This window comes from Jaculus jaculus, chromosome 15, assembly GCF_020740685.1.
Source record: "Jaculus jaculus isolate mJacJac1 chromosome 15, mJacJac1.mat.Y.cur, whole genome shotgun sequence".
In the NCBI taxonomy this organism is placed as follows: Eukaryota; Metazoa; Chordata; class Mammalia; order Rodentia; family Dipodidae; genus Jaculus; species Jaculus jaculus.
In genome coordinates, this window is record NC_059116.1 from 18,295,565 (window position 1) to 18,322,916 (window position 27,352).

The following is a 27,352-nucleotide window of genomic DNA, read 5'->3' on the forward strand; positions in this document are numbered from 1 at the left end:
GAAAATGTGCCATACGTACATCTGCAAACCTGGCCACCCTGACCAACGCTAGCAATTAAATACGCTTACTTTATGGTGAGAACAAGAAGGTATTAACATTTTCGGTGGAAATTCTTTCCCTTCATGCCGCCCCTGCTGGTCGCCACTGGTTACGCACTTCTTGTTCTAGGGGGATTGGGCCTCGGTGAGATTGCTCTGGATTCTTAAAGTGGTACCTCCTCCCCACATTGAGACTGTGCATCTGTCCTGACCCCGAGGGCCCCTGCAAGCTGCCCAGTGTGCCCACCAGGTTCAGTACCTCAGGGCAAAACTGGTGGTCAGTGACGCACAGGCCTGCGTGCTAACTGCCCCCCCATCCTCTTCAGGAAAGAGCATAGATGTCAGTCCACCTGCAGACACATTGTCTCCTCCTCTGTCCCCACAATCGGGTAGCAGCCTGAGACAGAGAGCTATGGGGAAAACCCAACCTGAGGTTTCTATGGCAACCATGGAAGCTATTGTTGTGAGGCATCTTCAGCACCTCTATAAACACATCGCCAGTGCCTCCAGGTCACCAAAATATAGATGCAAATGGAACAGTTGCAGTATCATCAGGGGGGAAAACACACACACACACACACACACAGGAGCCTCTACCAGGCTAGTGAGGATCCTGGCCACCAGGGTAAGGGATTTTCTGTTTATATTTTATTTTATTTTTATTTATTTTAGAGAGAGAGAGAGAGAGAATTGGCATGTCGGGGCCTCAGCCATTGAAGTCGAGGGTAAGATTTTAACCTTTTGCCCTGCTGTGGGGTACTGCCCCTTGAAGTATGTGGACCAAATGGCTTCAATGTCCTGACATGCTTCCATCTAACTTCTCCAAGAGTGGGGCTGTAAACCCCTGCTACCCCCAGAACATGCTGACTCTCTCAGGTGAGGGGTGGTCCAGAGGAAGTATGGAAGGGTCTCACCCTTCCTCATCTCTTGGGATCAGTTTTGAGATTCTTCTCCCTTCCTTCAGTCCCGTTCTGTTCTGGAAGAAAGAGGAGATGACTTTCTCCCGGGAGATGTGGTCCCATAGTGCAGTGGCCACCACGGATGCTGGAGCAGTCAGTAGACCTCTGTGACCCTCCAAAGGCTTTGCAGGTTTGTTATGATCCCTGCCACTGTCCACTGCTCGCTCAGCTTTTCACATTTCCTCTTCTTCCCTTGTCCCTCCCCTATTGGCCTCTCCACACCGGTGGATTTTGTCCCCTTCCTTCCCTCCCCTCCACCACTCTTTATGTCCACACGCCTGCTGTCCAGTTTTATGTCGGCATCTTCCAACCAAACAGCCATGCTTTTAAAGATGGCCTGATTTATGGAAAGAAATAAAAACAAAAACAAAAAGACAATGCAAAGGATAATAACAAACAGATTGGAGGATGAAGGGAATATTGAGCAAAGCCCAGGCAGGATTTGGGGCAGTTCCATGCGGGTGGCTCTCACTCTCTGAACAAATATTGGGCAGTCTTGTCCTTTATCTTTCTGATCTTTATTTTTTTCCTTTTCAAAACAAAAATGAACAGGAAAAAAAAAAACCACAAAGCAAAGCTTCAGTGTGTATATTTGCTTGTGTTTTAGGGTGTGTGTGTTGAGGGGGGAACCCTTCGCATTGTGTGGGAGCCCCTCGCGGTAGCCATCGATAGGGTTTTATTATTCTGAGCCGCACTCAATCACACGTGGCCCGTGAACAGGGTGTAATGCTGGCGAATTATCCCGCGGGCTTTTTTTTCTTTTTTTCTTTTTCTTTTCTCCCTCTGTGTGTGAGTGGTACCCATCTGTCAGCTGTCAGTGCCAGTGAGAGATATACAGGGCTGTCACTTCTCGTCAACCAACATTTGTGAAGCCTTTTTGCAGCTGCTCCACAATACACACTGTCCTTATTGAAGGCCGCCCAGAAGCCTCAGGGGCAGCGAGAGTGGGGGGAAAAAGAGATGCCCTGACTGCTGTGGGGTAACAGTGGGGACCCACTGGATGACATGCGTCCAGGCTACAAATAAAAGCATTGAAACACACACACACACACGGCCCTCTTAGAAGGTAATGCCACTCTACTTTGTCTCCAGAAAATCCTGCGTAGGTTGTAGGGCCTGTGAAACCCATAAGAGCAAGGAAAATTTATATGCCCGTAAATGAATATATTCAAGGTAGAGCTGGTGACGCATATTTTTTAAATCAACAGAATATAAAGAGGGCATATGTTTTTATTCTCTCTCCTATATAAATTATATGACTACAAAGACGATGCCTATGTGTAATAGTTTGCTTAATGGAACATGCATTTAATATGTGTTTGTAACACAAAAATGAACTTCATGAAACACAGGCATGTCCAATATACTCTAATTATGCACATGTTAAAAACCAGGTTAATTTTGATATGGAAACAGTCTATTAATCATGGCTCTGGCGTTCCATTGGACATTCCAATCTGTTTATTTATAGGGTGATTTTTTTCACTTAATTGAATTATTTAAAACTTACTATGGTTCTGGTTTTGTGGTCCTTCTGTGAAAAGTTCTCTGGTCAACACTAGGATCAATAAAACTGCCTGGACCTGATTACATTTACTGGCATACAGGTAGGAACATGATCCTTCCTCGATTTGCTTCCTGGTTGAAAATATCGGAAATTTAATTTAAGTGATTGATTGATTGATTATTGTTTTTCCGTTTTCTGTTGCTTTGACATAACTCTAGTTAAAAAGAGAAAGACTTCAGTCTCCCATGTATTATAGAAGCTTTGTATATTAAAGATCTAAGAGATTTCTTGGGAAAATTAAGGACTGATCGATACTAGAGTCACTGAGATAGGTAAGAAAAGCAGAGAACAGGGTCTCAGGGAAGGTTTCTTTCAGAAGCGTGGTGGTGGGCTGGAGACATGGCTTAGCAGTTAAGCGCTTATCTGTGAAGCCTAAGGAACCTGGTTCGAGGCTCGATTTCCCAGGACCTACGTTAGCCAGATGCACAAGGGGGTGCATGCACCTGGAGTTCATTTGCAGGGGCTGGAGGAGGCCCTGGTGCGCCCATTCTCTCTCTCTCTCTCTCTCATTCTCTCTCTGCCTTTCTCTCTCTGTCTGTCGCTCTCAAACAAATAAATAAAATTGAACAAAAAATTTAAAAAAAAGAAGCATGGTGGTACCTGGCGGGCACAGAGGAGAAGGCTGTACTAAGCTAGATGAGTGCCAGCTAACTCCTCACCTAGTCTGTCTTGGGGATAACGTCTGGGATGCCAGCTGGATATTACTGCCATGCATGGGGTACAGCACACTCCTCATGGGACGGCTCAGGGAGGACATGACAGGATGCTGAAGACAAGTCGAGCACCTGGGTTTGCTAAGGTCTGAGCGTGCAGAATGAGTGCTTGTCTACAGTTTCTTTATCCCAAGAGGCTGTACTGAGGTTGTAAAGACCACCTAAGCGTGCAAATGCCCAATAGACCCGGTGCTTACGGAAGTTTTCGGGGACAGTTGAATAGAATGAGTGATGGGATGCTGGCTTGGCTGTGACCAGACTGAGCGGCACCAGCACTTGGTACACTTGTGTTAAAGGAAAGAAGGTCACCCCAAAACTAGTGTTACTGATAAATACTGTGTCAAGAGGAACCAGAGGGCCTCCTTAAGATGAAAGAAGAGAGCTTTTAGACATATATCCATACCTTATGGCTGCTCTAAAAATCACCACGACTTAAGCCCCAAAGCATATAATGTGGCAGTCACGTAAAATAGAAGCCTTCGGTCCAAACCTTGCATATTGGCAGGGCTGCCGGTGGCTCCTTTTTGTACCTTCATGGCCAGCAGTTGGAGTCCTTAACTCATTCCCTGTCTTTCCTCCCTTCTTTTAGTGTTTTTATATCCAGGTTTCCACCATCACACTCTATTCCTTGACTTGACTTGGGCCTTCCTGACACCTCTCACTAGGACCCTTAGGTAGCATTGGGTAATCTTCCCACTCCAAGCCTTTAACACACAACACACATCCACAAAACCCTCTTTATAAAAGGAAAGTGTGCTGTTTGGACACTGGGTACGTGGAGGACATTAGCTAACCCACTGCAGACAGAGAAAGATTTGAAGACAAAGCTGAGGGGACAAATGCCACGCGTCACCGGGGAAAGCTGGGTTGGCGGAGTTTGCCTCTGTCTAAGGATAGGAAATGAGTAGGAACATTCCCACCCACGTGGTAGGAGTTGCTGAATTCCAGGCACAGAGCATGACGGTGATAGGACAAGGATGCCTCACCCTAAAGGAATCCATACATGGCTGGAACTGGGAAATCCAGAAGGTTCGAGAACCTTCTGGCAACAAGGTCAGATGAAACTCCAGAAAGTCTCCCATTGTGGGATCTTGCTCAAAACTCTCCATGAACAAAACTGATTCTTGTGAGATTAGCATTCATTCTGGGGCCCAAGAGATGCCTACTCTTCTCTTTTCTTGCTGACTTCCTTTGAGTGACAAAATTATCTCGGGGCTATTATGACCACATGGCATTCCTCGTGGTCACGGAGGAGGGCAGAACCAGAATCTTCCAGATGCAGAAGGGTCTGAGCAAACTGCAGGGCCTGAGATCTTTCCCCTCACCTTAAGTGGGCAACTTGTGATAGGTGGTATAATTGGATTGAACAAGATCCCACCAACCATTTTGGCCTTGAGTGTTTCGATTGCCAATTCAGTTTTTCAAACCCAAGTCGAGCCAAGAAAGAAAACCGACAGAGACAGATAAAGGAAGCTGAATGAGTGCTCACCTGTCACCCAGGTTATTGGTGAGGACTCCTGAGCAGAGCTGTAAACAAAGGTGGCCTTGGGGCTTACGGCCCGGATTACGCATGTACATGGAGCCTGCACTCCACAGGAGTAAATCTTTCCCAGCGACCCTGCACAGGGTGGCCTGCCCATGGCCTCAGCTCAACCAAGGGAAATTGATGGGATGACAACAAATGGCCTTGTAAAACGTATTCTTTCCTGGGGGGCACAAGAGATATGGGCTTTGGTGGAGGTAGGGAGAGTAGGGAGGGAGATGATTCGAGTTATTGTGATTAAGAAGCCCAGGAGCCAGGGGGGAATCTTTGTAAACATAGTTATTCTCAAGGATAGAAAAGCAACAAGCCCTGGTAAATTGGATGGATAGAAACATGTTTTTCACAAGGTGCTGACGAATACATTCTGTGGTTAGCGTAACTGAGAATTATGGCTTCTCTCTCACTATTTGGAAGTGGCTAGACTACATAGTGTTTAAATGACTCATTATGGTTAATGTCATCCCCTTTCTTCCCTTCCTCTATCTCTTCCTTTCTTTCCTTCCTTCCTTCCTATTCTCTTAGTACTTTTTATATAGCTGCTTCACAAAACCAGGCATGCCCCTTAAATCACATTCTTTCACATGTCTCTGTGCAACTGTGAGGCATGTGTACAACTTCCTAAGATGCAGTATGGACACAGTGAATGCTGAGGCAGGTCTGTGCTTGACGCTCATTATCCAGATATTTCTATTAGTAGAAGACTGGATCTTAGAACTTTTGAATTTCTGATGCACATAGGTGCCTACTTAGTGAAGTCTAGATTTAATGAGCATTTGGTCATAGTTACGATGTGACATGGAAACTACAAAGCACCCACTGTCTTTGATTTATAAGAAGCCCAGGGATTTACTAATTAGTTGGATCTACATTGCTGGGTATTATTAATAGAAACTATACGAGCTGTAAACTTGGGATGAAAAGAAGAGGTAACAAAATATGTTTTGTGTATTAACATTTTTATTAGTAAAATATAACTAATGGAGGAAAATTGACAGGGATAAAATTTTCTAAGCAGCAGTGGCTCAATTACAGTCTAGAGATCTTGTCACACATCAGGAAACCATTAACTAACAGTCCTCATCACTGCACACCAAAGAAAACAAATTCACAGGAACACCTTGTCAGGGTAGATTCCTTTCTGCTCCAGATACCAAGCATCTACCAATTTTCTCCCCAGGAGAGGTAATAAAAAGCATGTATTGGAACAACAACAATAGCAACTCTTATGCTGATAAATATTTCCAGTTATTTCCAAATGTTCCAATGTTTGATAGGGGAACTACCACAAAGGAAAAGAAAGAAAAAGAAAAGAAAAATCTTAGGAGGGGAAGAAGTGGTGTCCACGTGAAGTCTGTGAAGTCATCCCAGCATTTCTGCTTCTCTTCACCAGAACCCTCCTTTGGTGAGAGTAAAGATAACTTTTCTCAGTTATCTTGGTGCTGGTTCTGTTGCCTGTCTAAGTCCACACTCTCCCCTTTGCAGCCTATAGGTCTGTGTGTGCACAGTGTAAGAATGGTTAAGTGTTTTGTTGTACCCTGCCCCCTGTGGTAATCTCCAAGACCTGTGAGTTAAAGGAGCTGTTGTTATTCGCTCAATAGGAACAAGCACAGAGGGGATGAGAAGGAAGGGGCACAAGGACCAGCGCTATGCTCAGCAGCAGTGCAACAGCCACCAGCAGAAACACTCCTGCAGTGTCTGCCATCTGGTCTGCTGTACTCCAGTCCACTGGCTTCTCTCCCACAACACTGCAATTCCACTCCTGGGGTCTGTTGACATGTTTTTAAAACTTATCAAGGACTGGACAGATGGCTGAGCAGTTAAGACACTTGTCTGCAAAGCCTAAGGACCCAGGTTCAATTCTCCAGGACCCACATAAGCCAGATACACCAGGTGACACATGCATTTGGAGTTCATTTGCAGCAGCTGGAGGCCCTCACATGCCCATTTTCTCTCTCTCAAATAAATAAATGATAAACAAAATGCAAAATTTATCAAATCTATTAGCCCAACCTTCCTCTAGGAACCGGAGTTATCTCTTTCTTCTGCCCCCCCCCCCACTCATTTTCCTCTTGTCTCCACAGGTTGTTCCACCTGCTGTTCAGCCTTCAGCCTGAATGTTCTACTTGAAATAACACTCTGGCCACAGTGACACAACAGAGACAGAGTTATCATCTCACTTGAAAGAATGAAAATCTAAATTAAAGTGCAGAAGTACACCTATAAAATTGCTTTAAAGGAAATAGGTATTAGGGACCCAGGGAGATGGTTCAATGGGTAAAATGCTTGGTGGACCAACATGAGGACCCACATTCTGTTCTCTAACACTCACATACAATGCCAGGCGTGGTGGTACATGCCACAGTCCCAACACTGGATAGGCAGAATCAGGGAATCCCTGGGGATCGCTGGCCAGCTAGACTAGCTAAGTGGGTTCAGTGAGTAATCCTATCTCAAAGAATAAGGTGAAGAGTGACTGAGGAAGACACAGGGTGTTGACCTCTAGCCTGCACGTGCCTGCACACGTCTTGTGTGCTGGGATTCAAGATGTGTACCGCTATGCCTGGCAAACAAAGAAAGAAAGGGGAAGAAAATGGGCACACCAGGGCCTCCAGCCACATCCAGATGCATGTAACACTTTGTGCATCTGGCTTTATGTGAGCACTGAGGACTCAAACTCTGGTAGTTAGTCTTTGCAGGCAAGTGCCTTATCCACTGAGCCATCTCCCCAGCCTGATACTATTACTTAAATGGAAAAAGGAATAGATGAAGAATGTATTTGCAAAATTCATTGTGATAAATGAGACTTAGGATAGGGCTATGCTAAGAAAACCTCTTAATGCTGATCAACAGCCCCATAACTACTGGGCAAAATATGACCAGATTTGTATTAAAGAAATACAAATGAAAACCTCAACATAATACTATTTACACCCTTTTCAAAGGCTGTAACTAAGAAGCCACATGATTAAAAAAGATATTGTCAAAGATGTGATAAGCAGGGTCCATGTACACTGAGGTAAGAATGGAAGCCATCCTACAAACTTTATGGCAGTTTCTTCAAAAGTTCAATATGACAAAAACTAGTTATGTATGAGGCTAGAGAGATGGCTTAGAGGTTAAGGCTCTTGCCTGCAAAGCCAAAGGACCCAGTCAATTCCCCAGGACCCACGTAAGCCAGATGCACAAGGTGGCATATGTGTCTGGAATTTGTTTGCAGTGGCAGAAGGCCCTGGCATGCCCATTCTATCTCTCTCTCTCTCTCTCTCTCCCTATTTCTCTCTCAAATAAATAAATAAATTTTAAAAAGTTAAATACGGATCTGCCTTCATGCTCACTGATTCTATTTCCACCCCAAGGTATTCACACACACACCATAGACACACACATTCACATGAAGGTGCATGTGAAGGCTCTTAGCAGCAGCTGTAATAAAGACCAGTCAGGGAAGGAGGATTAACAGTAAACAGGCATCAAGAATCTGGGCAGAGTGATGAAATGAGCTAAGATTTATTTACAATGATGACTTTAGAACATGGTAAATTCACTCAAAATCATTCCTCATTTCAAGTGGTAAAAACACACAATATTCTACCTGGAGATGTTATTTAGGCAACAGTATAACCCCTAACAGGGAGGAGGGAGGAGCAGAATGCCTTTCACCAGCCTGACTGGAAAATAACTAAGCAGTGAATATTCCTGTTGGTCTTGCTTCAGAAATTTGGAATGAGTAGTCTCATTGTGAACATTACTTTTGTTTCATCTAAAAACTATAAAACTGGGACTACAAAAGAAGAAACTATTTCTATGTAACCCAGAAAAAGAAAAGATTAAGAAAAATTTTTTAGAAATCATAAAACATACAGCACCAAGTAAAGTTCACAATGTCTAGCTGTGGTTCAAACAAAGATGGATGGGCATACAAAGAAAGGAGCATGATAGAAAGGAGGAAAGGGCAGGAGAGATGGCTTAGCAGTTAAGGTGTTGGCCTGTGAAGCCTAAAGACCCAGGTTCAATTCTCCGGATCCCACGTAAGCCAGGTGCACATGGTGGCGCATGGGTCTGGAGTTCGTTTGCAGTGATTAGAAGCCCTGGTGTGTCCATTCTCTCTCTCTAATAAATAAATAAAAATAAATCTTTTTTAAAAAGATGAGGCGCTGGAGAGATTGCGTAGCAGTTAAGGCACTTGCCTACAAAGCCAAAGGACCCAGGTTCCAAGATCCATATAAGCCAGATACACAAGAGGGCACATGCATCTGAAGTTCATTTGCAGTGGTTAAAAGCCCTGGAAGTGATTGGAGAGCCCTCTCTCTCTCTCTCTCTTTCTTAAATAAATAAATATTTTAAAAGTAAGTTTTAAAAAAAGGATTAAAAATATTAGTTTATTGGAAGTAATGTGAACCAAGAAAATGCTAGAATTAGTAGACTAAGATGTTATGCAGTTATTACAGCTCCTACATATTTTAAAACTTAAAGAAGAGGTATTGATGACCTAAAAGTGGCACGTCTATCTTTGAAAGATGAAGACTTCAATGTCTGAGATTAAAAACATGCTGGATGAGATTAATTAATTGTTAGGGGGAAAGTATGTGAACTTAAATGTCTAGAAAGCAATAAAAGTTATTAAAATAAAACAAATGAATAAAATAATTTAAACACTGAAAAATAATTTTTAAAAGTCTGAGCTATTGCAACAACTTAATTGGCTGAAAATTTTCAATTTGGAATAAATTTTATAAATTCACAGTTGCAATAAGCTTAAAGAATCCCGAGTATAAGAAACCTGGAAAAACTACTCCATGTTACAGCTTAATGAAATTACATGAGACCAGTTGTAAATAGAAAATTTTATGAGCTGGTAGTGGGAAAAAGTGTGTCATTTACAGAGACATCAAAATAAGAATTTATTCAAATGAGGCAGCAGGGGAGGAGCATCTTTAGAGTGCTGGAAGAAAATCCAAAGCTACCTAGCCAGTGATAAACATGTCTTTCAAGAGAATATGAAGTGAGCTGATCAGAGCAGAAGACCTTCGGTACACTAACAGGTTATCACTGTCTGATCCACTACATGAGAACCACACAGGAGAGAAGGAGACATTCTGGTGTGAATGTCCATACAAGTGATTGGAGAGCCCTGAGCATGATAACAGCCTATTCTTCCCTATTTCAGACAGGAAAGACTACCCCACTTGAGCAAATTATCAAAGGCAAAGGAGGATAAACAATGAGACACAAGGAAGATAAACTGAAATTATAAAATGCACTTAATTTCAAAGGAGACAGGCATATAAAACATTAGAGAATCAGAAAATAGATAAAGCAACATGAAAAAAAAGCTTTTAGATGATAGACTCAGGAGGTCAATCATTTTATAAAAAAGCAATACAGCCAGGCGTGGTGGCACACACCTTTAATCCTAGCACTGGGGAGGCAGTAGTAGGAGGATCACCATGAGTTCGAGGCCAACCTGAGACTACATAGTGAATTCCAGATCAGCCTGAGCGAGACTCTACCTTGAAAAAAAAAAAAAGAAATAAAAAAAAGAAAAAGAAAAAAATACAAAATAAAAATTAAATAAGTAAATAATAAAACTAAATGTAAATGGCTTAAAAGCTCAATTTAAAGAGCAGAGATTAACATCTGGATTTAAAAAAAGCAAGAGCCAATTTATAAGAAATAAAGTTCACTTTAAATAAAGTGATGCAAATTTGTTGAAGTAAAAGGGTGATGGGGGTGCAGCATGGTAAGAAATGGACAAAAGGAATGAAGGATAATTATTATCAGCAAAAGTCTCAGAGCAAAGAATGTCACCAAGCACAAAGGAGGCCAGTTTGTAATAAAAAGAGACTCAATTTATCCACAGTTTATAATTACTATATTTATGTAGCTAATACTCAAATTTCAAAGTCCATGAAACAAAAAAAGAAACACAAAAACAGATGTACTTTCAATATCCATGTCTCTATAATTAGAACAAGAAAATTAAAAATCAATAAAGATACAGGAGACTTGAGCAACACTGCCAGCCAACATGGTTAAATCTATATTTAGAGTACATTCTATACCAGAACAAGAAAATACACATTAAAAAAAAATCTCACATGGAATATTTACCAAAATTAAAGGCATTCTGGGCCATAAAACCCTTTAAAAACCTGAATAGGTCTATGAAAATTCAAGTCATACAAAATGTGGTCCTTGGGCTGGAGAGACAGTTTAGTGGTTAAGGTGCTTGCCTGCAAAGCCAAAGGACCCAGGTTCAATTCCCTAGGACCCATGTAAGCCAGATGCATGAGGTGGCACTTGCATCTTGAGTTTGTTTGTAATGGCTACAGGTTCTGGCACACCTATTCTCACTTTGTCTCTCCTACGTAAATAAATAAATAATGTGGTCCTAATCAAATTAGCATTTTGTAATAGTATTGTGGAAGAATTTGTGGAGAGCCCTCAAATATCTTCATACTCAATATTACATGTCTAAATAATGCATAACCCAAAGAATGAATAAAAATAAAATACAAAAGCAGTTAACATGAAACAAAAATACGTGAAAGGGAATGAGGCATCTCCAGTGGAGTCTGTCAGCCACTCAATCTAAATAGCTCCCTAATCATTCCGTTAGATCACCAACCTTAGCTAGCCCAGGACAATCTACTCACACCTGCATTTTTCCTGTTTATGTGAACAGGTCGCTATAAGGATTGCTACAGAGGACAGAAACAAAGAGGAAACAGGATGAGTAGGAATTTGCTGAACACCAAGAAAGAAGCTGGTGGGCCAGAGGGGCTCCAGAAATGGTGCCTGACAGACACACCCTCTGCACTGTCCATCCACGTCACAGCTGCCTCAACACATATGTCAATGAGAATGTGAGCCTTCTCCCAAAGCAAGGCCCGCTTTGACAACAAGGGCACCAAGAGCCGCAACATGCAAGTCGTATGTGAAACTGATTCTCCCCCGCAGGAAAGGCTCCGTGCATTCTCTGTTGCACGGGTGCCTGTCTCTTCCTTGCTGGTATGAAGTAGTGAGTCACTGAGTTGCATCACCTACAGCCCATGTCCTGTGAATTCATATCTGCAGGGCACGCAGGTACTAAGTGATAAACACAACGTGAATAAAGTGAATATATTACAAACAAAAGTAAGGAAACGGTATATTCTTCAAGGCCTTAGAAAAATCTCAAAAAGAAGCAGAAGTTGAACAGAGAGCTCAGATGAATATATTTAAATTAACCTCACACAAATCTCAGTTCCAACTCTGCCTAGGAATGATAGCCTCCAAAAGACCACTGTCCACTGTCAAGGTCCTTGGTAACCTTTCGAAATCAGTGAGACCTGTGTCTTTGAAAAAGCCTGTCTCTTCATTAGTGACAATGGTTTGATGGGCATCAAACATACACAGATACACATATATTTAATACAAGTATATATCATATAATAATAATTTTTAATAATTATATATAATAAAATATACAATATAAACAGTAATATATTGTGATAATTATATAATAAATTTATGAGTATAAATATGTATACACACATATATATACATATATTTTCATGTGCATATATATTACCTTCACACTGCAAATATATCTAGATATATATATATATATATATATATATATATATATATATATATACTCTGATACATTTCTTTTCTTTTTTTTAATTTTTAAAAAAACATTTTATTATTGATTTATTTATTTGACAGAAAGAAATAGGGGGAGAGAGAGGAAGAGAGAGAATGGGCATGCCAGGGCCTCCAGCCACTGCATACGAACTCAAGACACATGTGCCTCCTTGTGTATCTGGCTAACATGGGCCCTGGGGGATCAAACCTGGGTCCTTTGGCTTTGCAGGCAAATGTCTTAACTGCTAAGCCATCCCTCCAGCCCCCACTTTTATTTTCTGTAGCAGTTATGGCATATAAAATCATATGAGCATTGAACTAGTGAATACTATACCCATAGTTCTAAAGAGAATTTACATTCTTCATCTATATTTCTAGGAATTTTTCCCTAGCATTTTTTTATTTCTCTTTATGTCAAACATTACTGCTTATAACCTCTTCCTTTAAATTTTCTAAAACATTGAAAAATAATTTAATGTAATTTTCATCTTATTTTCTGATCAATGATACATATCTAATATTAATGTTGTTGTGTTTCCAATCTTCTTTCTTCTTCTCCTCCTCCTCCTCCTCCTGCTTCTCCTCCTCCTTCTTCTTCTTTTCTTGGGCACATAGGGTCTCACTCTAGCCCAGGATGACCTGGAATCCTGTAATTCACTATGCAGTCTCAGGCTAGCCTCGAACTCATAACGATCCTCCTACCTCTGCCTCCCGAGTACTGGGATTAAAAGTGTGCGCCACCACCCCCTGGCCCAATCTTTTTTTTTTTTTTTTTTTACAGTGGATGTGTACCAGCACTACAGAAACTGCTTTTTATTTATCATGAGGGAAATGGGCTGCCTTAAACATTTGTGTGCAGGAGATTTCAATGAATATGAACAGAAGGAAGAGCTGGGGGTCTGAAAGGTAGACACGCTGCAAAACACCCATGCTCACTGCAGTAGAGCCCTCCTTTCCACTCTCACTACACACACTGTCCCTGATCTCTCATCTGTGTGGCTTCGGGTGTTAGCCACCTGTTCTGACAACAACACAGGACTCTTTCACCTGAGTCTGACACCCTTACGGTCACCCTCGGGTGCTCACCCCCTTAGTAGGAGTTCTCCCAGAGTTGGCCTTTCTGTGTTAAGTTGCTTCTTGCTGCTCTGCCCAAGTGCAGTGGATGTTGAAGGCCCTTTGAAGGCCCTGTCACATATAGAAACTACATAATAATGTTTATCCCCCTGTTTCCTGAAAATAGAACTGGGGCTGGGGGGGGGGTGGGAGGAATTTTCTTGTTTGTTGCTTTAGTGTGATTTCTTGGAAAACAGCCATAACTCTGCTTGTTACTTTTAATAATCGCGTTACTTGAAAATGGTAACGGTGTGTTCTCCAGCACCCTCTCTGGGCCTCTGGCACTCTTGCACTGAAATCTTAGAGGCTGCCTTAATTTCCCTGAGGGGAAATTTTATCCTCATTTTCTGCTCTCCTCCTTGCCTTCTGTGTTCCTGCGCTTTGGTCTGATCCTTTAAGGACTCTCTGGAGTCCTGTGGACTCCCTGTGGGGTGAATAACTTCCTGTTTCTTGAGTAGAATGCACATTGCCTCCTGCCCAGCACTTCCCACCCCTGCACTTCTGGTTCAAGTGTGGTGGTCAGCATAAAGCCCAGAAGAGCATCACATGACCCTGTGGATGATGTCATCCCATACGGGTAAAGGAAACAAACGTGGTTAAGGATTCCAGTGGGAAGGTTGCACTGGATGGTCATAACAATCACAGAGGTCTGAGGGAAGAGATGGAGAGGCAGACAGAGGAAGAGGGGGGTGAGGAAAAGAAGGAGGAAAGGATGAACAGAGAACAGGAGAGAGACAGGGACAGCGTGGAGTCAAAGGTGCGACTCTGTTGTCTTGGAAGATGAAAGTCATGAGCCCGACTGCCGGGTGCTTGTGGTCTCAGAAACAAGAAAGGGCAGGAGATGGGGGTACGGTTAGGGATACTGGACCCCGAAGTTTCAAAAGGACAGGAAAGTTTGCACTTGCTAGAAATCCAGGATGATCTGACTTCTTATCACTTGCCCAGTTCCCTAGACCTGGTTTTCCACAAACAACCAGGACCGCTCCTGGGAGGGAGGTCATTCATAGGAATTTAACATTGTGGTGGCCAAGTTCAGTCCCTGGAACTTGTTGTGAGGTCTAGCCTGTTCCTGAGACAGACCCCAGCCCTAACCACCACGCTGTCCCTCTGGGTCACCTGAGCCAGAAGATGGCCTCTGACCATAAGGTCATAAATACCGCTGCACTGGGAGCCCAGGCCCAGCCAGGTTGAGCTGACGGGAGGCCCCCCGAACCCTTACTCTCGGCATGGGTTCTTTATCCCTTCCAGCTCCACACATGGCAGGAGCTCCTTGAACTTTCTTTTCTCTCTCATTTTTATTTTCCATGTTTTTTTTTTCCCTAGGCCCTCCACATGGCATCTCTGAGCACATGGTTGTCTTTCCTTATCTCTGTTCTTCCCTCAATAAATATAATAATTAGGTCTGGAGAGATGACTCAGTGGTTAAGTGCTTGCCTGTGAAGCCTAAGGACCCCGGTTCTAGGTTCAATTCCCCAGGACCCACATAAGCCAGATGCACGAGGGGGTGCATGTGTATGGAGTTCATTTACAGAGGCTGGAGGCCCTGACGTACCCATTCTCTATCTGCCTGTTTCTCTCTCTGTCACTCTCAAATAAATAAATAAAAATAGCCGGGCGTGGCAGCACATGCCTTTAATCGCAACACTCGGGAGGCAGAGGTAGGAGGATCACCGTGAGTTTGAGGCCACCCTGAGACCCCATAGTGTATTCCAGGTCAGCCTGGAAGAGAGTGAGACCCTACCTAGAAAAACCAAAAAATAAATAAATAAATAAATAAATAAATAAATAAATAAATAAATAAATAAAAATAAATTTTAAAAATGTAATAACTATCCTTCTCAGCCTTTTTTATTATTCAAGTCTTTGATAAAATTAGAAATGAACCTAGGGTTTGGGTCCAGGGTCTTTCCTGGACCCCTAGCACCCCGTTACAGGCAAAAGAACTGATTCTGTCCCAGAGGCTCAGGAAGAAGCCACACCCCGGCCACATAGAACAGAAAGTTCTGGGTTGTGGGTCATGTAACCCAGTGAGCGCACGGTCCATTTGTTACAGCAGCAATCAGATGCTCGTGTAGGCCTGGCTGTGTCTGTGAGTTATTCCGTGTCATGATGACACTAATGAAGCCTCTTGACTTTCCTCAGTCTTCCTCCCCCTGGTCTACACATCACCTGGTTTTTGTTGTTACCACCGTAGCCAAAAGCGCCTTCCCACAGTGTTTCATGAAGCCGTCAACATTTACAGAGCTAGATACGAAAAGAAATACATTGACAAATATGTTTTGTGACTCAGAATTTAATATCTTGCTTCCTCACCAACCCCTGGTCTCTTTCTCGGGCTGTACAAGTATGATCCTTGTATTCCTTCTTCACATGATGGCTTCCAGGCACGGCGCCATTATTCTCTTGAAATAACATGTTTCAGGCTCAGCAGTTAAAGGCACTTGCTTACAAAGCCTGCTGGCCTGGTTTCAATTACCCAGTAACCATATAAAGACAGATGCACAAAGTATCACATGTATCTGGAGTTTGTTTGCAGTAGCAGGAAGCCCTGGTGTGCCGATACGTGCTCTCTCTCTCTCTCCCTGTCTCTCTGTTTCTCTCTCTCAAATATAGACACAAATACAAAATTTAGGGGGGAAAATGTGTTTCATTCAAACATGTATTCAGCAAAGCCAGACACTGAGCACCCCCTAAGTAGGACATGATAATCATGGCAGCGAAGTCTTCGTGAGTGGGTTCCTATATATGAGAATTATGTAGATGTGTTGGTTTAAATTTCACAAAACCCCACGCAGACTATTACTCACCTTGCTCTAAGGACTGGCAAGCAGAAGCGCCGGGCAAGCTGGATCCCAAAGGAGAGTCAGTCCTGGTCTAGAAGTCAAGTGCTTTGCAGTCGGGCTAAGATGCTTAGCCGCCTGCCTTTGGTCCCGTTTAAGCTAATATTAGTAAAATATTTCATGGTGTTAAGGAGCCATGCATTTGAAGAGAAGTCTCTATCATGACCAAGATATCACCAAACACGTAGAAGGCAACACATAACCAAATAGAAACAGTGGCAAGTCGGGGTCAAAGGGCATTTTAAAAGAAATGTTAATAACAACAGACATACCAGAGTAGATTTCCCACTGAAGAAAACATGGGGCTAGAGGGATAGCTTAGTGGTTAAGGCACTTGTCTGTGGAGCCTAAGGACTCTTCTCTTCTGTCTCTCTCTGCTTGCAAATAAATAAATAAAAATTTTTAACATTTTAAACATTAAACATTTAGTTAAATGTTTAAACATCTAAATAAATAAAAAGAATCCTGACTGAGTGGCAGGTGGAGGCCCACAGCAAGAAGAGGTGAGGAGGGCTCTCTGCTGGAAAAACAAGGAGGGAGTCACTCACGGAAAATGGGGAAACCCATTGGCATGACTCATCCCCATCTACCAAGAATCAAGCAAATGAGGGAAAGGCGTTATTAACCTCAAAGAGGAACCAAAGGTTGTACAAGGAAGAGCAACTGTGGTGCCTTCCTGGGCTCAGCAGGAAACGAAGCGTGCACAGCAGTGATAATGCAATTACCAGTCACACTCAATCACAGGCGCCAGGTGGAATTACAGCTGACAGTATGGGGAAAAAGAAAGTTTTTCAAAATTAAAATCAGAAACATTGACTCAACAAATTTTTTTTTTTTAATTTTTATTTATTTATTTGAGAGTGACAGCCAGAGAGAGAAGAAGCAGAGAGAGAGAGAGAGAGAGAGGAGAATGGGCGCGCCAGGGCTTCTAGCCATTGCAAAGGAACTCCAGACGCGTGCGCCCCCTTGTGCATCTGGCTAACGTGGGTCCTGGGGAACCGAGCCTCGACCCGGGGTCCTTAGGCTTCACAGGCAAGCGCTTAACTGCTAAGCCATCTCTCCAGCCCCCAAATTTTTTTTTATAGAAATGAAAATAGGAGGGCTATTTGGAAAAAGGGTTACAATGGGCGTAAGAGAGGAGAGAGGACTAGAAAGTGGATATCATTGAAATGCATTAAGTACATTATGAAAATGTCATAATGAAACTCATTGCTATCTATAATTAATATATGCTTAAAAAAAAACCTTAGGCCGGGTGTGGTGGCTCACGTGGTAGCCTTTAATCCCAGCATTCGGGAGGCAGAGGTAGGAGGATCGCTGTGAGTTCGAGGCCACCCTGGGACTACATGGTGAATTCTAGGTCAGCCTGAGCTACAGTGAGACCCTACCTCCAAAAAAATAAATAAATAAAAATAAAAATAAAAAATAAATAAAACCTTAGGTAAGACCTGGGGAATGGCTCGGGTGTCACCAATGCTTGCTTGCAGAACCAGCTGGCTTGAGTTCAATTCCACAGCCACCAAGATAGAGCTAAGCTTTCATTCAGTTGAAGTGGCAATTGAACACACCCACACATACATGTACCCACACAGCCAGATAAACCATTTTACAGATCTTAAAAACCTTTTTCTATATCAACAAGAAAACCAAGAGACAAAGTGTAACCTTTATGCATCAGAGACCTGTACATACATAAGATTTAGAGACAGCCATGAATACTTTGAAAACAGCTACGGCACATGAAATAGACCCTTGAAAAGTGATTTGAGAGTAAGGGTCGTTATCACACCCCTGCTGCTGTCACTAAACCTTACAGATGTTCCTTATGCTATATAACTTGTAAAACATACTGCTTAAAATTTGGGACTCATACTAAAGCAAAAAAAAAAAAAAGTCAATGTATATAAAAGTTGTAATTTCCTGTACCTGTGGTCAGATGTTCAGACAAGAATCACTTTACAAGGTCTGGGGATTATGCACATGCATTGTGAAGATCATCAGATGTCAGTAGATGAAAAGGAACATTAGTGGGGTGTGAGTGAAGATGCACAACCCTGTGTCCATTCACCTCTCGGTGCTTTTCTGTGAACTACTCATTTGCAGGTCAGATCTACCCACACTGCCCATTGAGCAAATGTGTCTCTTACCTGTGCAGATGAGTGATTTACTGGCCAATGTTTTCTGCTGTTAAGTCCTTTAAACTTCACTTTTTTATACTTTCAAACACTGCTGATATGTCCAAGACTTTTTATTTTATTTATTTATTTTTTATTTATTTGAGAGCGACAGACACAGAGAGAAAGACAGATAGAGGGAGAGAGAGAGAATGGGCGCGCCAGGGCTTCCAGCCTCTGCAAACGAACTCCAGACACAGGTGCCCCCTTGTGCATCTGGCTAACGTGGGACCTGGGGAACCGACCCTTGAACCGGGGTCCTTAGGCTTCACAGGCAAGCGCTTAACCGCTAAGCCATCTCTCCAGCCCTGTCCAATACTTTTAATTGGAACAATTTCTTCTCTTGAATGGTGCTGTCTGGAAAGTTAAAACAACAACAACAAAAAAAAAAATTGGGGAGGGAGGGTGGGTGGAGTGATGGCTTAGCGGTTTAAGGCACTTTCTTAAAAAGCCTGACAACCCAAGCTCAATGTCCTGGTACCGATGTAAAGGCAGATGCTCATAAGTGGTGCATGCACCTGGAGTTCATTTGCAGCGGCTAGAGGCCCTGGCATGGCCATTCTCTCTCTTTCTGTGCCCATTTTCTCTCTTTCCATCAGGCATGGTGGCATATGCCCTTAATCCCAACACTCACTTGGGAGGGCTAGGTAGAAGGATCACTGTGAGTTTGAGGCTAGCCTGAGACTACATGGTGAATATCAGGTTAGCCTGGACTAGAGCAAGACCTTACCTCAAAACACCAACCAACCAAGCAAGCAAGCATACAGTAACCATGAAACCCAAGGTCCTAACTGTAAATACAGGACTATGTTACGGCACCTTTCACTAGCTGAAGGACCCCAGCTCCTTTGGGAGTGTACTCTGAGGAAATCTATTGAGGGCAGACGACAGTTAGTCGGATCTAAGCCATTATGCTCAGAAAACATTTTAAAGTACTGATCCTTCTAACTGCAGAATGTGAGTGATATTTGAGACGGGATATTCTTTTAAACTATAAGATCAAAGGAAAGCACTCTTTGTAGTTTTCAATGAAATTCCTCTCCAAAGAAAGAACCAATACGTTTTAAAGCCGGTGCCCCCCCCTGAGTGGGAACTAATGCCATTCTCTATCCCACTGGGCCCTGTATCACTTTTTTAAAATATATTTTCTTCCTTGTGCGGGGGTGCATGGTGTGACACTCCATATATTAGCCTAAAGCTTCAGGCTGGACAGGCTCACCAACAGTGGCCAGAACAGACTGTCAGGTGTTTGGCTTCATCCTCTTCTGCCTGGTCTTGTTTTTGTTTTTTTTTTTTAATTTTTTTTAATTTTTTTATTTGAGAGCGACAGACACAGAGAGAAAGACAGATAGAGGGAGAGAGAGAGAATGGGCGCGCCAGGGCTTCCAGCCTCTGCAAACGAACTCCAGACGCGTGCGCCCCCTTGTGCATCTGGCTAACGTGGGACCTGGGGAACCGAGCCTCGAACCGGGGTCCTTAGGCTTCACAGGCAAGCGCTTAACCGCTAAGCCATCTCTCCAGCCCCCTGGTCTTGTTTTAAGCTGAATTCTTTTTACTGATTCCAGTGCTTATAGGGCTCCGATGATTCCTGGGCCTCTGCTCTGCTGAGGAACTGGGGTTACGGGTGTAGCTGGCTTCATCCAGCATCCCATGGGATCTGGGGACTCAAACTCTGGTGGTCATGGGTCACTTCCATTTAAGTGTAGGGCCATCTCTCCAGCCATCTGTCATTTATTTTTGCTTTTGTGTTGGAAAGTTACTTTCTCACACATAAATGTCCCATGCACCCCTCCTTTTTTTTGGAAAGTGATTTTACCATAATAGAATTATGCCTGCTGGATGTGAGAGACCTTGAAACTGCTTCTCTGAGGAATCGTAGATTTGAGACACACTTGGGAAAAAGCTGGGAGCCCTTGCCCTTTGAAGTAAATGCCTAAGAGTCCAGGGAGCAGTTCCACACAAACGTAGGCTGTGCAGAACCCCAGGGGGTCCATGCCCAGCCCAGTGCCCAGCTCACTCTGTGTAGTAGATGAGAACACACTGGCCTCTTCTAGGGCCGCCCCTTTTCCCTAATGCCTTTCCCTCCCATCTCTGCTCCTTGACCTCCCACTTCTGACCTGGTGCTTCCTCTGTCCATACCAGACAATCTCCTGTCTTTGCTAACCCATGCTGCCCATCAACACTCACCTCTCCTGCTTCCTTTGGGCTCTGATGTCAGACTTGCTCATCTTACAGACTGTGAACCCGTGAGAACTATTCAGGGGGCCACGCCTCTCCACCTCAACAGGGGAATTCAAAGCTCCCCTCAAGGGAGGCTTTTCTGTGGAGGGGACCAACTAGCAAACCAGATGCCCTCCATCAAGAAACATGGAGCAGTCACTCTATTGCTAAGGGCACTCTCTGACCTGACACAAGGTCCATAAGAGAGAAGATATCTGATTGTCCCTGGAACACCATGATTGGGGTGGGCAGAGAGGCCTCTGCTTGATGAGTGGACCAACTCCGACCTTTTCTCAAAGGCTGTGGCTCCCTTGGCTCTGTGAGAAGGGAAGAACACCCCGTCTTCACAGGTGGGGCCAAACCCCCAACCAGGCTGTGTGATGACACGCTCCCTTTGCATCATCCACAGCGCCCTGCAGATCCCCTACATGCTAGGTCATTTCTGGGTTCCCATGTACTGGCTCATGCTCAGTGTTGGCTCCATTCAAGCTGGCAAACCAGAAAGTCATGAACAGATATAAATCCTTTAGTAAAAACTACAATTGTACATAATGATTTTGTCTTATTACTATATATGCCTCTTTGTATTTACATAATAATTGTATCAATATGATTGCATAAGATTTGTATAATCACTACATGATTTAAATAATGATGCTACTTAAACTTCATAAAATGTTGGGCTGGAGAGATGGCTTAGCGGTTAAGCACTTGCCTGTGAAGCTTAAGGACCCCGGTTCGAGGCTTGATTCCCCAGGACCCACGTTAGCCAGATGCACAAGGGGGCACATGCATTTGGAGTTTGTTTTCCGTGGCTGGAAGCCCTGGCGTGCCCATTCTCTCTGTCTACCTGCCTGTTTCTGTATATCTCTCTCTCTCTGAAATAAATAAATAAGATAAAATATTTTAAACTGGGCTGGAGAGATGGCTTAGCAGTTAAGCGCTTGCCTGTGAAGCCTAAGGACCCCGGTTCAAGGCTCGGTTCCCCAGGTCCCATGTTAGCCAGATGCACAAGGGGGCGCACGCGTCTGGAGTTCGTTTGCAGTGGCTGGAAGCCCTGGCGCGCCCATTCTCTCTCTCTCCCTCTTCTTTCTCTCTATGTCTGTCACTCTCAAATAACTAAATAAAAAAATGAACAAAAAATATTTAAAAAAATATTTTAAACTTCACAAAATGTCAATAATTGATTTGATATAACTTATCAATATGGTCAAGTATAAATAGATACAACAAGAGAATGGGTGTTTTTTCAAAGATTTATTTATTTGTGTGTGTGTGAGAAAGAGAGAGAAAGAGAAAGAAAGATGTGTGCACTTATGGTAGGTTCTCTTGCTGCTGCAAACCAATTCCAGACATATGTGTCGCTTTGCATCCAGCTTTATGTGGGTGCTGGGGAATCGAACCAGGGCCAGCAAGCTTTGTAAGCAAGGGCCTATAACAGCTGAGCTGCCTCCCCAGTCCCATTCATTTGATTATTCATATATCTACTGCTACAGGCAAAGGCATGGCTGTAATGCTGATGAATTCCCCAAGCTGGTGCTCAGCTCGTTCTCTGTCAGGCTGAAGCAGGTGACATGCATGTGTTCTGTGCGCTCCCTGTTTCTCTTTCTCTTACAAACCGTATTCTTTTGCTTCTACTAACTGATTCTTTGACTAAAATGCCAAATGAGTTGACTTTTAAAAATCAAACAGAGCAGGCACGTTGTTTAGTCAAGCGGTTCCTATGTAGAGCAGATCTTGAAGTTTCAAGACAGCCACTTTGTGATGGCCTTGGGTCTGGACGCTGCTGACCTGCGTGCAGAAGTTCTGGTGACAGGCCCCACCGCCCTGCACAAGCCCCTCACTGGCTCAGCTTCAGTTGACCAGCCGACCTCTCCCTTCCACAGATCCGTGGCACGGATCATGCAGAGATGCTGCGAAGCTTATTGAATATTTAAATCATTTTGATGCTCAGATAAAAGGGGATTCAAGTTGTCACCAATTAGCAGGAAAAGACTAATTATTATACAGACCTATGATCCTTTATAAGTAGAAACATTAAAGGAATCTAAAAGCTATCACTTTCTATGAAAGAGCAGATGGCCTGAGTTAGACCCCTAAACCATCATGAACGTGGGAGAGTGTGCTCAGAAGCCTGTGCCTCAAAACCTGGATCTTTGCAGACAGGCTGGTGGAAGAGAGGGAAAAGGACAGAACAGGAAACCCAATGCCAGTGTCGCTGGCTGGGACGGTATTACTCAGTTCCTCCTATTTGGGAATTTATCTGGAAAAACACACACACACAAACTAACTTTTATCTTCTTCCCCAAACCTTTGACTGCTTAGAAATATACTCACATGTTTTTCATGTGTCCATGTGCGCAATATCCATGTGCTTGTATATGCATGTTTATAAGTATATAGGTGCAAATGTGTGAGTGTAGAGAAAAGAGGTTGACATCTGGTGTCTTCCTCAATTGTTCTCCAAATTATTTTTTGAGACAGGGCCTCTCCCTGAACTCAGAGCTAACCAGTTTGGCTACACTAGCCAGCCAGCAAGCCCTAAGGATCATCCTTGTCTCTGCCACCCCAGTTCTGGCATTATGGTCACAGGCCACCATGCCCAGCTTTTACATGGGTTCTGGGGATCCGAACTCAGGTCTCCATGCTTGTGCAGCAAGCGCTTTAACAAGTGCCGTCACCCCAGCCCCAGTGAGTATTTATCCTATTTAAACAAGTGTCAGTAGCTCAAGAAATAGATCCGTATTGAGTTCCCACTAAGGGGTAGGCCCTTGTATTAGACAGCTATGTTGGCCTCATTAGCATGCTGTCATGGCTGCTGACATCCAAGTAGTAGAAGACCTGGTTGGAGGGAGTAGTGGGGAGAAAAGAGAGTGATGGTAGGAGATTATAACCAAAACATATATAAAAATTGTTGATAGGTCAAAAATAAGCCATATAATTAAGGCTTTGACTACGCAAACGTAGCCTGTGATATGTGACAAGAGCTCTTACCTAACAACGCCATGTTCTGTCTTACCACATACATCACCACTCAGAGTAATCTGGGTGTCCCAGGAGGGCCAGCTTCCTTCACATCAGCCCTGAGTGTTCTTCTTGGCCAGTGGTTTTCTTTGCACTGTAGTTCCTCTGAAGGTTCCTGAGCGTATATGAAAACTCCAATGAGTGGGAATCTCAGTTTTTTTAAAATATATTTTATTTACTTATTTATTTGAGAGAAAGGGGGGAAGAGAAAGAGAGAGAATGGGAGCACAAGGGCTTCCAGCCACTGCCAACAAACTCCAGATGCATGCGCCCCCTTGTATATCTGGCTTACATGAGTCCTAGAGAATTGAACCAGGATCCTTTGGTTTTATAGGCAAACACTTTAACCTCTAAGCCAATCTCTCCAGCCCTGGGGAATCTCAGTTTTGAGACCATAAGGAGAATTCACTCCTCTAAATCTGAAGAAAGAGGATGGGGGGAGGAGGAAGAGGAGGAGAAGAAAGAGGAGCAGTAGGAAGAGAAGCAACGAACAGGAAAAAAAAAAAAGAAGAAGAAGAAGAAGAAGCGGGAGGGCTGGAGAGATGGCTTAGCAGTTAAGATGCTTGCTGGCAACAACAAAGGACCCACGGGCTGGAGAGATGGCTTAGCGGTTAAGTGCTTGCCTGTGAAGCCTAAGGACCCCGGTTCGAGGCTCGGTTCCCCAGGTCCCACGTTAGCCAGATGCACAAGGGGGCGCACATGTCTGGAGTTCGTTTGCAGAGGCTGGAAGCCCTGGCGCGCCCATTCTCTCTCTCTCCCTCTGTCTTTCTCTCTGTGTCTGTCGCTCTCAAATAAATAAATTAAAAAAAAAATAGGACCCAGGTTCAAATAAGTGACACATGTGTCTTGAGTTTGCTTGCAGTGGCAGGAGGCCCTGGCATGCCCATTCTCCCTCTCTCTCTCTCTCCCCTTCCTCTCCTTGAAAATGAATAAATAAAACTTTCAAAAACATAATAAAGAGTGAGAGATGGAAGTGTCATTCAATTCCGAGCTCCTAACGTCTCAGCGTCATCTCCTGATCAATGGGGGTTCTGTAAGTAACCTGCAAGGAGATGTTTTTAGCAGTTAAAAATATTTTAGGTGATTTAAAAATAGAGCCAAAGAATAAATCTTATAGGCACAAGAAAAAGAATACTTTGATTCTGGAATGCCCTGTGGTTCTTGAAATATGAATAAAATTACTTCCTGAAAAAAATGCTCAGAAAAGTTGTGAATCACTGCCTTTCAGTCAATGGTTAGCAGTTCCCCAGTGCCTGTCCAACAAACAGTGCCATTGGCTTGAGTGATCTAAACTAGGCATAAGTCCTTGCACACTTCCTACATGTCAAAATGGCCCATAAGATTTGAAAATACCCTTTTCCTTGTCAAGTTTTTTTTCTTTTCTTAATTAGCCCACAGGGCTGGACACATTGCATGGACCTGCCTGGGCTACTTCTGTCTGCTCATGGCTGCTTTTCCTTGGCTGCAATCTGGACTGGAAATTTTACAGGACACACACACACTTCATAATTCCAGTGCTCCAGGGGTCAAAAGTTACCAAAACAAGGATCATGCGAGAAATTATAAAAAAAAACTAGATGAATTTGGCATCCAGGAAATGTGCTTTAAAGAATGGGTTCATAACTTCTTTAAAAAATATATTTTCTTATTTATTTGCAAGAATAGAGAGAGAGAGAGAATATATAGGTATGCCAGGGCCCCTTGCTGCTGTAAATGAACTCCAGAGGCACATGCCACTTACGTGTCAGGTTTTACTGGGTACTTTACAAATCAAGGCCAGCAGGCTTTGTAAACAAGCACCTTTAACCACTGAGCAATCTTCTTAGCCTAAGAGTTCAGAACTTTATCTCTTCTCTTCAGCCAAGAAAGGGAATAGGAATATAATACTTGAAGAATATTCAGACCCACTTGTTATAAATGATGCACTTACTGCTGACTTTAGATAGATTGGTAGTAGCTTGTGAGGTGTGAATGCACTGGATTCACTTATCTCACCAGTCTGTGAGCAAGTGTGTGCCCGTCGCAAAGTGGGCATCGCGTTACCGTGTTGCATTGTGTGAGAGACAGAAGTCATGAACCAGCAGCACCATGTTTCAGTATTGGAGATTTGGCAGCAGTAATCAGTCATATATGTATGAATGACCTTAGCAGTGGAAGGACGTACCCCAGCGAAGGCAGACAGGACATTCCTAAGAAGAAAAGCTTTCGATCTGACTAGAGGAAGGTGAAACAGCTTCAAGTGGCAACTGAAATGTCTGCTCAGAGGATGATTTCTAAGGCTCCAGCAGTTAAAATTTACTGAGAAATCATTACAAAGCCATGGAAGGCATGCATGGAAAGCCAAAGAGGTGGGGAGATTCAGGGGTAGTGAGGGAATATTGACACACTCTTACTAAGGTGTTCCAGGAATTATGTGTGTGTGGGGGTGTGTGTACATGTGTGCACATACACATAAAGGCCAGAAGTTGTTGGCAGATGTCTTCCTCAATCGCTGCTCACCTTATCTTTTTTAAAATATTTTATTTATTTGAAAGAGAGAAAGACAGAGAAAGAGAGAGAGAGAGAATGGCACATCAGGGCCTCTAGCCACTGCAAATGACTCCATACACATGTGCCACCTTATGCATCTGACTTACGTGGGTCCTGGGGAATAGAACCTGGGTCCTTAGACTTCACAGGCAAGGGCCTTGACCACTAAGCCATTTCTCCAGCCCCACCTTATCTTTGGAGACAGCGTCCCTCATTGAACCAGGATCTCACTTATTGGTCCATACTAGCTAGACAACAAGTCCTCTTCCCTCCAGCACTGGAATTACAGATGGGTGTCATCAATCAGCTTTTAAGTGAGGGCTGGGGAGGGATCTGAACTTGAGTCCTCACGCCTAAGCAGCAAGCACTTTACCCACAAAGCTATCCTCTAGCCCACGGCTTCACTTCTGATAAACTTCCCACGAACGTTTTATCCGCAGGTAACTAAGAATGAAGACATAATTACATATTATAATAATTGGTAAAACTGGAAGCAGAAAATACATTCATCACGACGGTACAGTAAGAATGACAATAGGAGGAACAAAACAGCTTCCTCAACAGAATAAATAAGGAGTCATTTTCTAACAGTTTTGGCAGAAGTTGCACGTAAATACACATAGTTATTAAGGAGAACAGTGTAGGAATTCTTATTATTTAAATATATCGGTTACCTCTTTGAGGCTAGAGACCCCTGGGCACTCTGACTTCCTGAACTCAGCAAGAAATGCATGAGCGTTTTCTCAGACACATCTTCCCAAAATGTCTGCACCTATCCAGGGCTTGCAATGGTGTGGGCCACCCACCATTTGCTCCTAACTATAGCCTCTGACGGTGGTGAACCTGCCATCTCAGGGATTATGATCATGAGTTGGAGATTGTTTTATATTTATCAATTTGTTGTTATGATTTGTTGATTGTCTTGTAGCTTGCCTGGATACTCATGGAAGCAAGAGACCAGCAGCTGTGCGGGGCCAGGGAAGGAAACTCTCAGGCCACGGG